The 13,290-nt window shown below is 48.5% G+C and overlaps 1 protein-coding gene across 1 annotated transcript in view; it reads right to left on the bottom strand.

Annotated features, from left to right (window-relative positions):
- CSPG4 (chondroitin sulfate proteoglycan 4) overlaps positions 1-13,290 on the bottom strand; it is a 111,357-nt gene that overhangs the window by 61,134 nt on the left and 36,933 nt on the right. The gene's annotated exons all lie outside the window — the stretch shown is intronic.

Below are 13,290 nucleotides of genomic sequence, written 5' to 3'. Positions count from 1 at the left end.
TTAGCAGGATGTGGGCTGCTGTCCTTGCAAATCTCTTGAGCGGAGAGTTCAGCAGCCTCCTCGATGGTCTTATGCAGTGTGAGGTCTGGCTTGGTGAGGACGGTTGTAGACGGTTGTCCCGAATCCCGCAGACTAGTCGATCCATGAAAGCATCGTCTAAGACTTGGAACTCACAGTGCAGTGTGGCCTTTCAGAGGGCGGCGATGTAGCTGTTGATCGACTCCCCCTCTGGCTGGTTGTACAGCAATTTTGGACGGTTTTGGAGCGTAGTGGTTTTTTAGCTTCTCTTGTAGCACTTCCCACAGTGCTGCCTGGACTGCTAGTGGAGCAACCAAAACTCAGGTCATCTTGAACACCTTGGACCTGCAGAGGCTGAGGAACAGGCCCTGCTTGGAGGTAGCAGGCAAACCGAGCGAGGTAGGAGTCCCAAAATTCAGAGGCTGGAGCAAATGGCAGTAGAGGCACAAGTGAAACCATGGTTCCGATGCCGACGTGGTGGGCGATGGATGGAACCCAGTGCTCTAGCCAGAACGGTCAGCTCTAATTGGGCTCTGTTCAGTGATTTCACCCAGTGTTTCAGCTCAGTGATTCCACTCATTGAGTGTCCGAATCGGGCTGTGCTCTGTTCTCCATCTATCCCACCTTCGTCGCCAGTATTATGTAGTGGGTGGACATATCAGACGACACAGAGATTTCTCCAAGTAGGTCTTTATAAGTAAGCTGGAACTGAACAGCTCAGCTGGCCTGCTTTATATAGGCAGCCGGCTGTCAACATTGTAACAACAACAGCCCAGGGTTTCCCGCCTAAATTAACTGATGTGGACCTGAGTGAAAACTATATACACAATACCCCTGGTGGCCAAGATGAGAATACATAACACACGAAAAACCCAATTGCCATTTGCTCTGATTCAGCAGTAAAACAAATGTTTTACTGGGGAAAGAGCCGGGCCAAAAGAACCCACACAAATTCAGACACAGAGCTTTAAATCTTGGACCTGTGCCTAGAAAGACGGCACAAAAGGAAGTCTGGATGAGCCTTGAAATGAACTCCAGTTCCCAGACTAATGTGTAGATTGGAACATAATTATGCTTTAGATTTTGTTTCTCCAAATTTAGTTCTTAGCTTAAGAAACACACCAAAGTAGATTTACAATAAATATGCTACAATAAATATGCAAACACTGAGGGAAAATACATATGCAAATCCATATTTGGTGGTAAAATATGCATGTAAATGTGATTTTGTGTGTGTGCAGTTTTATTTTATCTTAAGGAATCCTAGATTGATGCAAACACAGGATAGAATGGATGTCATGGGCGTAGGCAGGGGGGCAGCTGCCCCCCCCTAGAAGCAAGAAATTAATGTATTTTACAGACCATAACCAGCACTTTCCCCCTCCAAAAACTGAAGTGGAAAGGGCTTTGCTTTAGCGAGAGCAGCTTGATCTCCGCTTGCTGGGGGGGGGGGAACGGGACACACAGCTGTAACAAAAACACATCAAATAAATAAAAGCAAAGTGGCTACCAGTAGTTAAGCAGTTAAGACAATGGAGCAGATATCCCCAGGCAAGATTCGATAGCTGGCCACTTCACCCTATTGTTCTTCAATGGGAGTTGTTAATGAGCATTCAGGGATCGCATTAAGAGTTCTATTGGCAATTTAATGAGGGTGCAGAGGATTCAATTTGACTAAGGTGGCTCTGCAAGGCTAAAAGGAAGTGAATAAGAAAGGGGGGGCTGTAGCTTTGATAGACACAGTGATGTTTATAAAAAGCAGTGGTGTTCCAGTCTGCCCCTCCTCCTGCATCTGTATACTGTAAATCAGGGGTGGCCACCTCTCAAGAGACTCTGATATACTCACAGAGTTAAAAACTGGGAGTGATCTACCCCCTTTTGGGGGGTTCAGGTCAAAGCTGTTGAGTTTTTTTTAAGGAAGGGAAGCCCTGTTTTTTGGGGTTTAGGTCAAACTTGTTGAGCTTCTTTTAGGAGGGAGGGAGGCCCATTTTTGTTTAGGACTTCAGGTCATAGTTCAACTTTTTTTAGGGAGGAGGAAAATTTTGGGTGAGCTTTTTTTAGGGGTGCCAGTGACCTACCAGTGATCTACCACAGACATCCAGTGATCTACTGGTAGATCACAATCTACTTGTTGGACGTGCCTGCTGTAAATCAAGCAGAGAGAAAGCTGCTTACAAGACTCCTCTTGCTGCAGAGTTCCAGCATCACAGCGTCACCCAGAGGCACCCACAAATGTGAGTTATCCCTCTCTCTATTTCTTTCTTCCTTCCACATGGAGGGGGGATGACTCTTTCAAATACAGTATTTACCAGTAACGGGGGGGGGGGGGGGGGGAGACACCTAGGTCTCTAGGAGTTGGCTGCTATGCCTAGGACAATTCAAGAAAGCAGAATGATGCATAGGTAAAGGGGCCCCTGACCACCAGGTCCAGTCGTGTCCGACTCTGGGGTTGCGGCGCTCATCTCGCTCTATAGGCCGAGAGAGCCGGCGTTTGTCCACAGACAGCTTCTGGGTCATGTGGCCAGCATGACAAAGCCACTTCTGGCGAACCAGAGCAGTGCACGGAAATGCCGTTCACCTTCCTGCTGGAGCAGTCCCTATTTATCTACTTGCACTATGATGTGCTTTCAAGGGGCTCTGAATGCCAGGTCCTGGGAATGGTTTGTGGGCTTCTGGTCAGCCTCTGTGAGGTCAGGAGGTTGGACTCAAGGGGCCTTTGGCCTGATGCAGCAGGGCAGAGCTTTACAAACTGTGTGTCACGACAGTGTGCAGGTGTGTTGTACAAATGCTGGAAAGGGGTTAGTTTAACTTTTGGTTTGCTAGTAAAACTGAATTACTGTGCCGTGAAATGAGGCACATCTAAAAAGTGTGTCCCCAACATGAAAAGTTTGGAAAGGACTTCTCTCCATGTTCTTAACAAACTGACATGGACCAGAAGCAGAACAAAGCATTAATTTGGAAATTATGGGTGTGTTATATTTAATGTGTGTGCTTGTGTGTTAATGGAGGGAGGAGCTGGTAGGCGTGCCAGAGAAAGTGATACAAGTCTAAGAGTAAACATAATTCATCAAAGAGCTCTTTTAAGCACCACTGGAGAGCATGGCAGAGCTTATTCCAGGAAAACAACACCCTCCCTGCCCTGAAAGAGTCTGTATGTTCCCCTCCATTTCCTGCTGGAGCCACACAATTTTCTTAAGGTGGAAAAACACGCTGGGAGCTGGGCCTCCGTGATGCTCTGAACAACTCTGGCCTTGTCTGTGGCAGTGTTTGCAGAGCAGGCTGGGGACTGAAGGGGCCTCCTCCTTTCCTGAGGCCAAAGGAAAGGCTGGAGGTTCCTTTTAAAGGAGAGAAGGTGGTGGCGAAGGCCTGCGGACAAGGGAGCCTTGTTTCACCCCCCCCCCCAATCAGCCATTCCTGGACACTCTGCCCTTGTTGAACCTGAGTGGCCAATTAATCCTCCAATCCAGCCACCACGAGACCCTCCCCTCCAACAGCACAACTGGGCTTTGTGTGGGTTGGGGGAAAGGGTGGGACAATCAGGACTGTCATAAGAGCCTAAGAAGAACCTGCTGGATCAGGCCAAAGGCGGCCCATCTGATCCAGCCTCCTGTTCTCACAGTGGCCAACCAGATGCCCCCATGGGAATCCCACAGGCAGGATCTGACCCAAGAGCCCTCTCTCCCCTTCCATGGTTTCCAGCAACTGGTAGCCTATTTCCTATAGGAACTGTCTAGGCTTCCCACGTCTGTACGAGCAGAGGCTCACTGAAACCATTGGCAGAACTGGCCCAGCTGCTGGGCAACAGGGACAACTGTCCCCAGCAACCAATGTTCAGCAGTCATTAAGAACATAGCAAGCTGCCTTCTACTGAATCAGACCATTGATCCATCATGGATCGGCAGCAATGGGGCTTAATGGTTTCAGGCAGGGAAGTCTCCCAGCCCTGCTTGGAAATGCCAGGGATTGAAGCTGTGACCTTCTGCATGCAAAGCAGGCGTTCTATCACTGAGCTATGGCCCTTCCCCAAAGAGAAAGACTTTGGAGCATCAGATATGGATAAAGTATTTCTGGCCTCAGCCTTCTCTGGAGTCCCTGCCATTTGCCTGACCATGCCCAGCCTGAGTTTCATTATTGCTGGCAAACATAGAGACCTTAGGTTTTTCTGTTAGTTTTTCTAGTAATCTCCTCCAGTTGTCCTCTCCTCATCACCTCTTCCTTTTGATGACTCATCTCTCAATAGGTTTTTTTTTTGCTGTGAATTCCTCTCTGGAGAAGAGAAAGGCATTTCCTTAAACCACAAAACTCAAGGATGACCTTTCCCCATAATGCTCAGGCCTTTTTTATAGGGTGGTTTCAGAAAAGTCCATTTGTATCTTCCCCATTGGTTTCTGTTTTTAAAAGGAACCCCAGGTGGGTGTCTGCGTCTCAGTGGGGTTACCTTACGGAAGGGGGGGAATTTTGTTTGCATTTCAATAACTACCTAATTCGTGCCATATGAACCAGTATGCAAACCAAAACACAGGTGTCATTGGAAATTTGCACATCTCCTAATGTTGTGATGCAGTTCTCTAATCAGATGTGTACATTAGGGGACAGGGTGCACCAAAACACATACGCTTCTTAAGACAACACCCAAACATGTGTTAAATTATGGAAAACTACCACCAAAGGTGTCTATTAGTCAAATCAGCATACACACCTGGAGCAAGAGTGCAGAGGAGAGCTGGTGAGGGGTGTGGCCTTGGGAGAGGAGGTGTGGCCTTGGGAAAGGGTCATGGGCCCCCTAGAGAGGATTGGTGGGTTCCCCCTGGGCCTGAAGTTCCCCAGCCCTCTCTTATGCCCTGTAAAAAGAACCACTGCCCCCTCCTGCACTACACACTGCAGCGCGGGGAATGGAAGCCAAGAAGCCTGGAAAAGTTCTCATACAACTCATTCCAGCGGAAGGAATAAATAATATATAATATAATATAATAATATAATATAATATAATAATATAATATATGCATCTCCCAAAAAGAGGATAAAATTGGATACCAATTTGCATAACATGTGCATACAGGAATTTATATGCAATGATGCATTTCCCCCCAGAAAAATGACAGCAATTCAAATAGAAATTGACCATAGCAGGGAAGTCACTATTGGTGACCTCTGGTATCCCTGCTCAGTTTGCTGCCCAGATCCTGCTAATGGTTTCATGGGCAACTTCAAGGCCCCCTCTGTTCTCCGTGCTTTATCTTTATCATCTTCAAACTCGACTTAACTGGACAGTGCTTCAACTAGAGGGCTGTCCTTTGTAATGCAGGACACATGGGCACTCTAATATAAGGTTACCAGATTTTTTTCTGGTATAAATACAGTAATAAATTATTTATTATTATTATCATTATCATCATCATCATTATTATCATCATTATTATTATTTCAATAAATCTGGTGACACTTTAATTAATTAATTAATTAATTGATTGATTACTGCTACATTTTTGGGGTGTTGATGCTGCAGCAATGAGGGTGGCAGAGGGGCCACCGCCACCTTGCCCTCAACCGCCACGTTTCCCCTTCCTCTGAGGCTTCTATCTCCTTTCTCCTTGAGCTGGGGCAGCCCCTGAGTTGTTGGTGAAGCGGTGTGCGGTGGGTCAGGCATGGAAGGCGGAGAAGAAGGGCTGAGAGTGGTGGCGGCAGCGAGACTGGGGCAGCGCAATGCTTCCCTTCCCATCGGAGCAGCCCCAATCCCATTCCTGCCTGCAAGCTAGCAAGCAGGAGAGGGTGGGGATCCTTCAGCTGGGAAGAGAGGCTTCACACTGCCTAACTGAGAGATCCCCGCCCCGCTCCTGCTTCCATGATAGGCAGCATGAAGCCTCCCTTTACAGCTGAGTTGCTGGGTCAGGGAAGGTGGAGGCAGCCTGGAAGCCCCTGCACCACCATCCGATGGGGACTTCCGAGCAGCTGCTGAGACTGCCACTGCTGCTTTCCCCAGGGACATTAGATGAAATCCGGGGACATTCCGGGGATGGAATTTGTCCGGGGACTTATTTGCAAATCCAGGGACTGTCCCCGGGAAACAGGGATGTCTGCTAACCCTACTCTAATATCAACAGGCAGAGAAAATTCTCAAGCATGGACTTTGGTCAACCTCCCGAATAAGAAAAGAGGTAGAGCAGCTACTCTGGTAGAGGCAGGATTTGGAGCAGGCGATGAAATGGAAGAATCTATAACTTCATGCATGGAAGCAATAATGTTTCCATTATACTTTAAAGGTCAGAGGCTCCTGAGCAAAGGAGCTTTTGTGGCAGAGACAACAGGCTGGGGTTCTTTCAGAGAACCAGGATGCAGGGAGATGGGAGGAAATGATTGCATTAGTAACCCCACCTGGGCTGAGAAACTCCTTAATTTTCTCTCTCTTTTTTGCAAGAGAGAAAGAGAGGGGCGGTAGGAGCAGGTTCTGGTGGCAAGAGAAATATTTATGTTAGGAGAAGCACAGCAAGCAGCTGTGGAGCACAGACAGACCCTCCTCAGGCCATGTGAGATTGTAACCATGGGGTCTGCCTCCCAGCCAGTCCTCCCTTTTGGCTGTCCTACTGACTTCCTGCTGGCCCTTTCAGTGGGGACACAGCAATGCATTCCTCACAAGGGGACTGGGAGCAGCGGGCCATGATGAAATGACTTTATAAGGTAGAAGAAAGCTCCTTGGGCTCTGAGCCAACCAAGCTTGGGGCCAAGTCCTGCTGTTTGCGATTCCTCTGCAAGCCGTGTGAGTGCATCTGGATGGGAAGGGGTCCGGATCCTTCCCTGACTCTCAAGGAACGAAGCTGCTAAAGATCTGAGAAGAGATGAGAAGATTAGGACTGGATAAGTGAGAGGATCAAGGAGCTGGAGAGATGGACTATTTCACGGAGAACCCAGCTGTCTTAGATTAGGGAGAAATTTAATTGCATTCACTTTTGAAGGCGAGCTTTCAAAATTCACACTTTCTGAAACAATATGCAAATTGGAACCCATCCATCCATCCATCAGAATTCAGACTGCTCTCAATTTTGCAATGTGTACAAAAATGCATATATTGGGGTAAAGTTTGCCTCAAAATTCATATATTGGTGAAAGTAGCATGCAAAAATATGGGGGATTGCTTTGCAAAAATGTGTATATTAGGGGAAATTGCATGCACAATATTTATTAGGAGAAAGTTGCACTAAAATGTTGATGATTTTTCATGAGGATTTTTTTAAAGAAACAGCAGATTGGGGAAGAAATGCAGGGAACAGAATTTAGGACTGGAAGAATGAGGAACTGAGAGAACTGAAGCTGACAGGACACTCCACGCCTAACTTAGCCAACACCTTGTTCCAGTTTCTCTGCCCCTTAGCCTCTGGGCATACATGATGCCTTTACAAAAAGCCACACCCACCCTTCTATTAAGTAATGCATATCTTCAAGAGCACTGATCTCCAGCTACTGTAGTGGGTTGGGACCTCCTAGTGCAACTGGGGCACTACCACCATGCAAATATGTGGCAAATGATTCAGAAATGGGTCCCCAAATGCATGTTCCAGCGAAGTTCAGGCGAAGTTCCAGCAGACTGGAGGAGGGCAAATGTTGTCCCTATTTTCAAAAAGGGGAAAAGAGAGGACCCAAACAATTACTGCCCAGTCAGCCTGACATCAATACCAGAAAAGATTCTAGAGCAGATCATTAAGCAAACGGTCTGTGAGCACCTAGAAAGGAACTCTGTGATCACTAAAAGTCAGCATGGGTTTCTGAAAAATAAGTCATGTCAGACTAATCTGATCTCATTTTTTGACAGAATTACAAGCCTGGTAGATGAAGGGAACGCTGTGGATGTAGCCTATCTTGATTTCAGCAAGGCCTTTGACAAGGTGCCCCATGATATTCTTGTAAAGAAGCTGGTAAAATGCGGGCTAGACAATGCTACCATTCAGTGGATTTGTAACTGGCTTACTGACAGAACCCAAAGGGTGCTAATCAATGGCTCCTCTTCATCCTGGAGAGTAGTGACTAGTGGGGTGCCACAGGGTTCTGTCTTGGGCCCAGTCTTATTCACCATCTTTATCAATGACTTGGATGATGGGCTTGAGGGCACCCTGAGCAAGTTTGCAGACGACACCAAATTGGGAGGGGTGGCTAATACCCCAGAGGACAGGATCACACTTCAAAATGACCTTAACAGATTAGACAACTGGGCCAAAGCAAACAAGATGAATTTTAACAAGGAGAAATGTAAGGTACTACACTTGGGCAAAAAAAATGAAAGGCGCAAATACAGGATGGGTGACACCTGGCTTGAGAGCAGTACATGTGAAAAGGATATAGGAGTCTTGGTAGACCACAAACTTGAAATGAGTCAAGAGTGTGATGCAGCAGCTAAAAAAGCCAATGCAATTGTGAGCTGCATCAATAGGAGTATAGCATCTAGATCTAGGGAAGTAATAGTACCACTGTATTCTGCTCTGGTCAGACCTCACCTGGAGTACTGTGTCCAGTTTTGGGCACCACAGTTCAAGAAGGATACTGACAAGCTGGAACGTGTCCAGAAGAGGGCAACCAAAATGGTCAAAGGCCTGGAAACGATGCCTTATGAGGAACGGCTTAGGGAGCTGGGTATGTTTAGCCTGGAGAAGAGAAGGTTAAGGGGTGATATGATAGCCATGTTCAAATATATGAAAGGATGTCATATAGAGGAGGGAGAAAGATTGTTTTCTGCTGCTCCAGAAACGCGGACACGGAGCAATGGATTCAAACTTCAAGAAAGAAGATTCCACCTAAACATTAGGAAGAACTTCCTGACAGTAAGAGCTGTTCGGCAGTGGAAGTTGCTACCAAGGAGTGTGGTGGAGTCTCCTTCTTTGGAGGTCTTTAAGCAGAGGCTTGACAGGCATATGTCAAGAATGCTTTGATGGTGTTTCCTGCTTGGCAGGGGGTTGGACTGGATGACCCTTGTGGTCTCTTCCAACTGTATTATTCTATGATTCTATGATTCTATGTTTGGGTTAAAAGTGGGTACTGGGTCTGAAAAGGTTGGAAATACCTGTTATAGGGCCAGCTATCACCAGGCAATACATATTTGTGCCACATTTGCACATGCTAATTCTGCCTCTGCGACGCTGGTGCCCTCCAAACCTTTTGGACTACAGCTCTCATCAGTCCCAGGCAATCTGTCCATACTGGTAATTTAGAAAGAATTACTATAATTTAAATGCTGCTTGCCCCATGCTGGGTCTTGTCCTCAAAGAGTGGTAGTGATCTTGCTTGCACGCCCATATTCCCCACAGCATAGCATTGGTATCTGGCCCCTGCTCAGTGGGGCAAAGTGGCCCTCAGCCTGTAATATGGTCCCCACCTCAGCTCAACACTGTACAGGCGGGGTCATTCCCTCACCTACCGTGTTTCTCATATTATAAGACATGTCTTATATTTATTTTTTCCTCAAAAAAACACACCATGGCTTATTTTCAAGGGATGTCTTATTTTTATTACAGTACATGGGTAGTGCAGTATGAGTAATTAGTGGAATAGATCTGGGTGCCCAATGGGAAACCAATGCAACCTATTGGAGATTTAGGAATTAGCAAGCTATCTCTTAGTACCCATTGCCAATGTACTCCTACAGTTCCTACACATCATCATCATCATCATCATCATCATTAAACCTACCTTAATGCAGCTGGGAATTCTTTTAAAACCCCATTTGTTGATCTTTCCTATGGGCAAGTCTGAATTTGTGCGTAGTCTGACCCCAAGCTATTTTGGCACCTGCTGATGCATAAAAACCCCACCAGAGCCTCCTTCTAGGAACGAAAAAGCCATACATAAAATTAAATTCGATACGGTAGCCACTTGCCGCCCTCTCACGACAGGGGTGAGAGGGAAACCTCTCCTGGCCATTTCCTCACCTCCCTCGTTCATTCGTTCGTGCGCCTGCCTGTCTGCGAGCGGGGCTTCGCGCGCCGCATGCAAAGGCTGTAGCCGGGTCCCGGGGCTTCGCGCGGCCCGTGCAAAGGCTGTAGCCGGGTCCCGGGGCTTCGCGCGGCGCGCGCAAAGGCTACAGCCGGGTCCCGGGGCTTCGCGCGGCGCGCGCAAAGGCTACAGCCGGGTCCCGGGGCTTCGTGCGGCGCGCGCAAAGGCTGCAGCCGGGTCCCGGGGCTTCGTGCGGCGCGCGCAAAGGCTGCAGCCGGGTCCCGGGGCTTCGCGCGCCGCGCGCAAAGGCTGCAGCCGGGTCCCGGGGCTTCGCGCGGCGCGCGCCGCGGCTGCAGCCGGATCCCGGGGCGCCGCGCGCAAAGGCTGCAGCCGGGTCCCGGGGCTCCGCGCGGCGCGCGCAAAGGCTGCAGCCGGGTCCCGGGGCTCCGCGCGGCGCGCGCAAAGGCTGCAGCCGGGTCCCGGGGCGCCGTGCGCCGCGCGCAAAGGCTGCAGCCGGGTCCCGGGGCTTCGCGCGGCGCGCGCAAAGGCTGCAGCCGGGTCCCGGGGCTTCGCGCGCTGCGTGCAAAGGCTGCAGCCGGGTCCCGGGGGTTAACGCAGCAGCAGCATCTGGTTCCGAGCAGCCCCCTTCCTTTTCCTCTTCTTTGCCACAGACCTGCGGTATGGCTTATTTTCGAGGTATGCCTTATATTTTGCCACCTCAGAAAAATCCTGCCATGCCTTATTTTGTAGGGATGTTTTATAATGTGAGAAACACGGTACCTTGAGGTGGGGACTGGACTTTGTACTTTCTGCATGCAAAGCAGAGGCTGTACTGCTGAGCTTTGTCTGCCCACCCAGTTGTGCCTCATAGGGTTTTTGCAGCCTCAGCACCAAAAAATGTTTTGGTTTAGACCTGGCCAACTGAGGAGAAGAGCAGCACAGAATTTTGCAAATTGTAGAGAGTTCATTAGCACAGCCCAGACAAGGCATGCTGCAGAAGGATTTGATCCCAAGGCCTCTCTGGAGGCGCCCGCCACATGTGAAGGCAAGGGAGGGCAGTGTTCATGTCACACTGGAATAAAGTGATCCCAGCTGGCTCAGCTGCCACAAACACTTTACCTGCAAAGGGGAGAACTCAAGTAGGAAAAAAGAATGAACCAATAAATCTCAGCGTTTTCTATTCGTTTAAAAGCAACTCCATTCATGTGCAAGAAACTCTTCAGGAACTGAGCTAATGAGCTGGGATTTCTGATGCTACAGCTCCTGAAAGGTTCCATTTTAACCAAACATCACCTTGCCTTTGAGCACGTCAAGAGTACCCAGAGTCACAACAGCTTGCTCCACTCAACGCATCTACACATTTGAGCACAGCTTTCTGTTTCTAGAGGTTAGGGGTTCTAGAGGTTAGGGGTTCCAGACAGATTCTTCAGATCTTTAGAAATTAGTTTTAAGAAATGGAGCACCGTCCAGGATTAGTCATCCAAGTTGGTGGCCATTGCTGCCTCCTGTGGGAGGGAGTTCCATGGGCTATGTGATGCAGAGTTAAGAACTTTATTTTATCTGTCCAAAATCTTCCAGTATTCAACTTCAGTGGATATCCACAAATTCTAGTGTTACAGGAGAGGGAGAAACACATTTCTCTGCCCACTTTCCCCATGTCACCTCTTATTCCCCTTTGCTCTAGACTAAAAAGGCCCAAACATTGCAACCGTTCTTCATAGGGGAGTCACTCCATCCCTATGATCATTTTGGAGATGGGTGCTGTTCCATTCAAGCCTTTGCAGAGCTTGCAGCTCAGCCTTATTTCTTCCCTATCCTCCCCACAGGTGGCCAAAGTACTCCCCGGCCTGCCTGGGGTTTGACTGAATGGCAGCAATGTACTGAGTTGGACGCTACTCCTTCACACCTCTCTAGTTATCCTGTTGGTGGGGTACAAAGCTTGCATTCAGGAGGTGGGTAGCAAAAGGGGCTGTGCATGTGTCCTTCCCCCAAGCAAATCAACACAGAGCTGACATGTTCCGAATGCTGTTGGTGGTGTCAGCTCCCTTCTCAAAAGAGCCCACTGAAGTCAGGGTGGGCAGCTCCCCTCACAGCTGGTGGTGCCCCTTCTGCCCCTCCCATTTGTTTTCCTGCAGGATGAGAGATGGAGGGAGGGAGAAAAAGGAGTGACAGGAAAGACCCCACCCAAACCACAAACATATGTTTATCTTAGTTAGCTTTGTGAGATTCTAATGTCCTTCTTCTCCCTGCCCAGAAATAAAATGGCTGCATAAAATTAAGAGGCCAGTGTGTGTCTTATAATGCCCCCCCATTTGAACCAAATGAACCCAATGGGAAGGAAGGAGGTGGCCACCATCCCCCCACATCTCCACAATGCACAGACTTAGCATAAAAGGACTCCCTCAGTCATTTTGATGGTGACGTTCTAAGATGGTTGAGTAGGAGTTTGTCTTATGCATGGCAAATCATCTGTGATGGAGCTGGGAAAGGCGACTCAATGCAGACTGTCCATACCCTTACATGAGATTAAAATGACTACACAGGAACATAAGAACAGGCTGCTGAATCAGACCCATCCAGTCCAGCATCCTGCTCTCACAGTAGCCAGCCAGATGCCGGTGGGAAGCCCACAAACAGGCGCCGATCCCAAGAGCACTCTCCTCCCTGCCAGCAACTAGTACAGTATTCAGACGCATTTCTGCAGAGGAAAGCCACCATGACTAGTAGCTATTAAAAACCTTCTCCTCCATAGAATCATAGAATTGTAGAATTGGAAGTGAATCGTTTGGTTCGGGTCGTAGCCTCTGACCATCTTTTAAAGCCATTCAAGTTCATGGACGTCACTGTTATGCACTCTGACCACTTCGCCACACTGAAATGGCCATTTGTAAATCCAGTGAGCAGCAGTTGGTGAGCCCAGAGAACTCAGGGGTTGGGACTTTCAGGCTCAGGGTCTGAATATGCCTCCCCACCCTGTCTCATCCTCACCCTTAAGAGCCTTTGCAAGCCCCATTGCCCCTGCCCAGCTGATCCACAACCTCCTTGAGAGATTTCTGCCTGGTTGGTTGGAATGTGTCTTTGATAATGCCTGGACTGAGGATAACAAAGAGGTGTGCGGATGTGCATAGGAAGTTGCCAGTGGTGTAGCAGTTAGTGTGTTGGACTCGTACCTGGGAGAGACCAAGGTTCAAATTCCCACTCAGCCTTGAAGCTCATTGGGTGACCTTAGAAGCCTGTCACTTCCTTTCTCAGCCTAGCCTACCTCACAGGGTTGTCGCGGGAATTAAATCAGGTGAAGAACCACATGTGCCGCCTTGAGCTCCTTGGAGAAAAAGGTGAGGTATAATTGCAGTAAAT

This window comes from Zootoca vivipara, chromosome 14 (assembly GCF_963506605.1).
Source record: "Zootoca vivipara chromosome 14, rZooViv1.1, whole genome shotgun sequence".
NCBI lineage: Eukaryota > Metazoa > Chordata > Lepidosauria > Squamata > Lacertidae > Zootoca > Zootoca vivipara.
The sequence above is the reverse complement of the archived record's forward strand: the minus strand, read 5'-3'. Positions and strand labels throughout refer to the sequence as shown.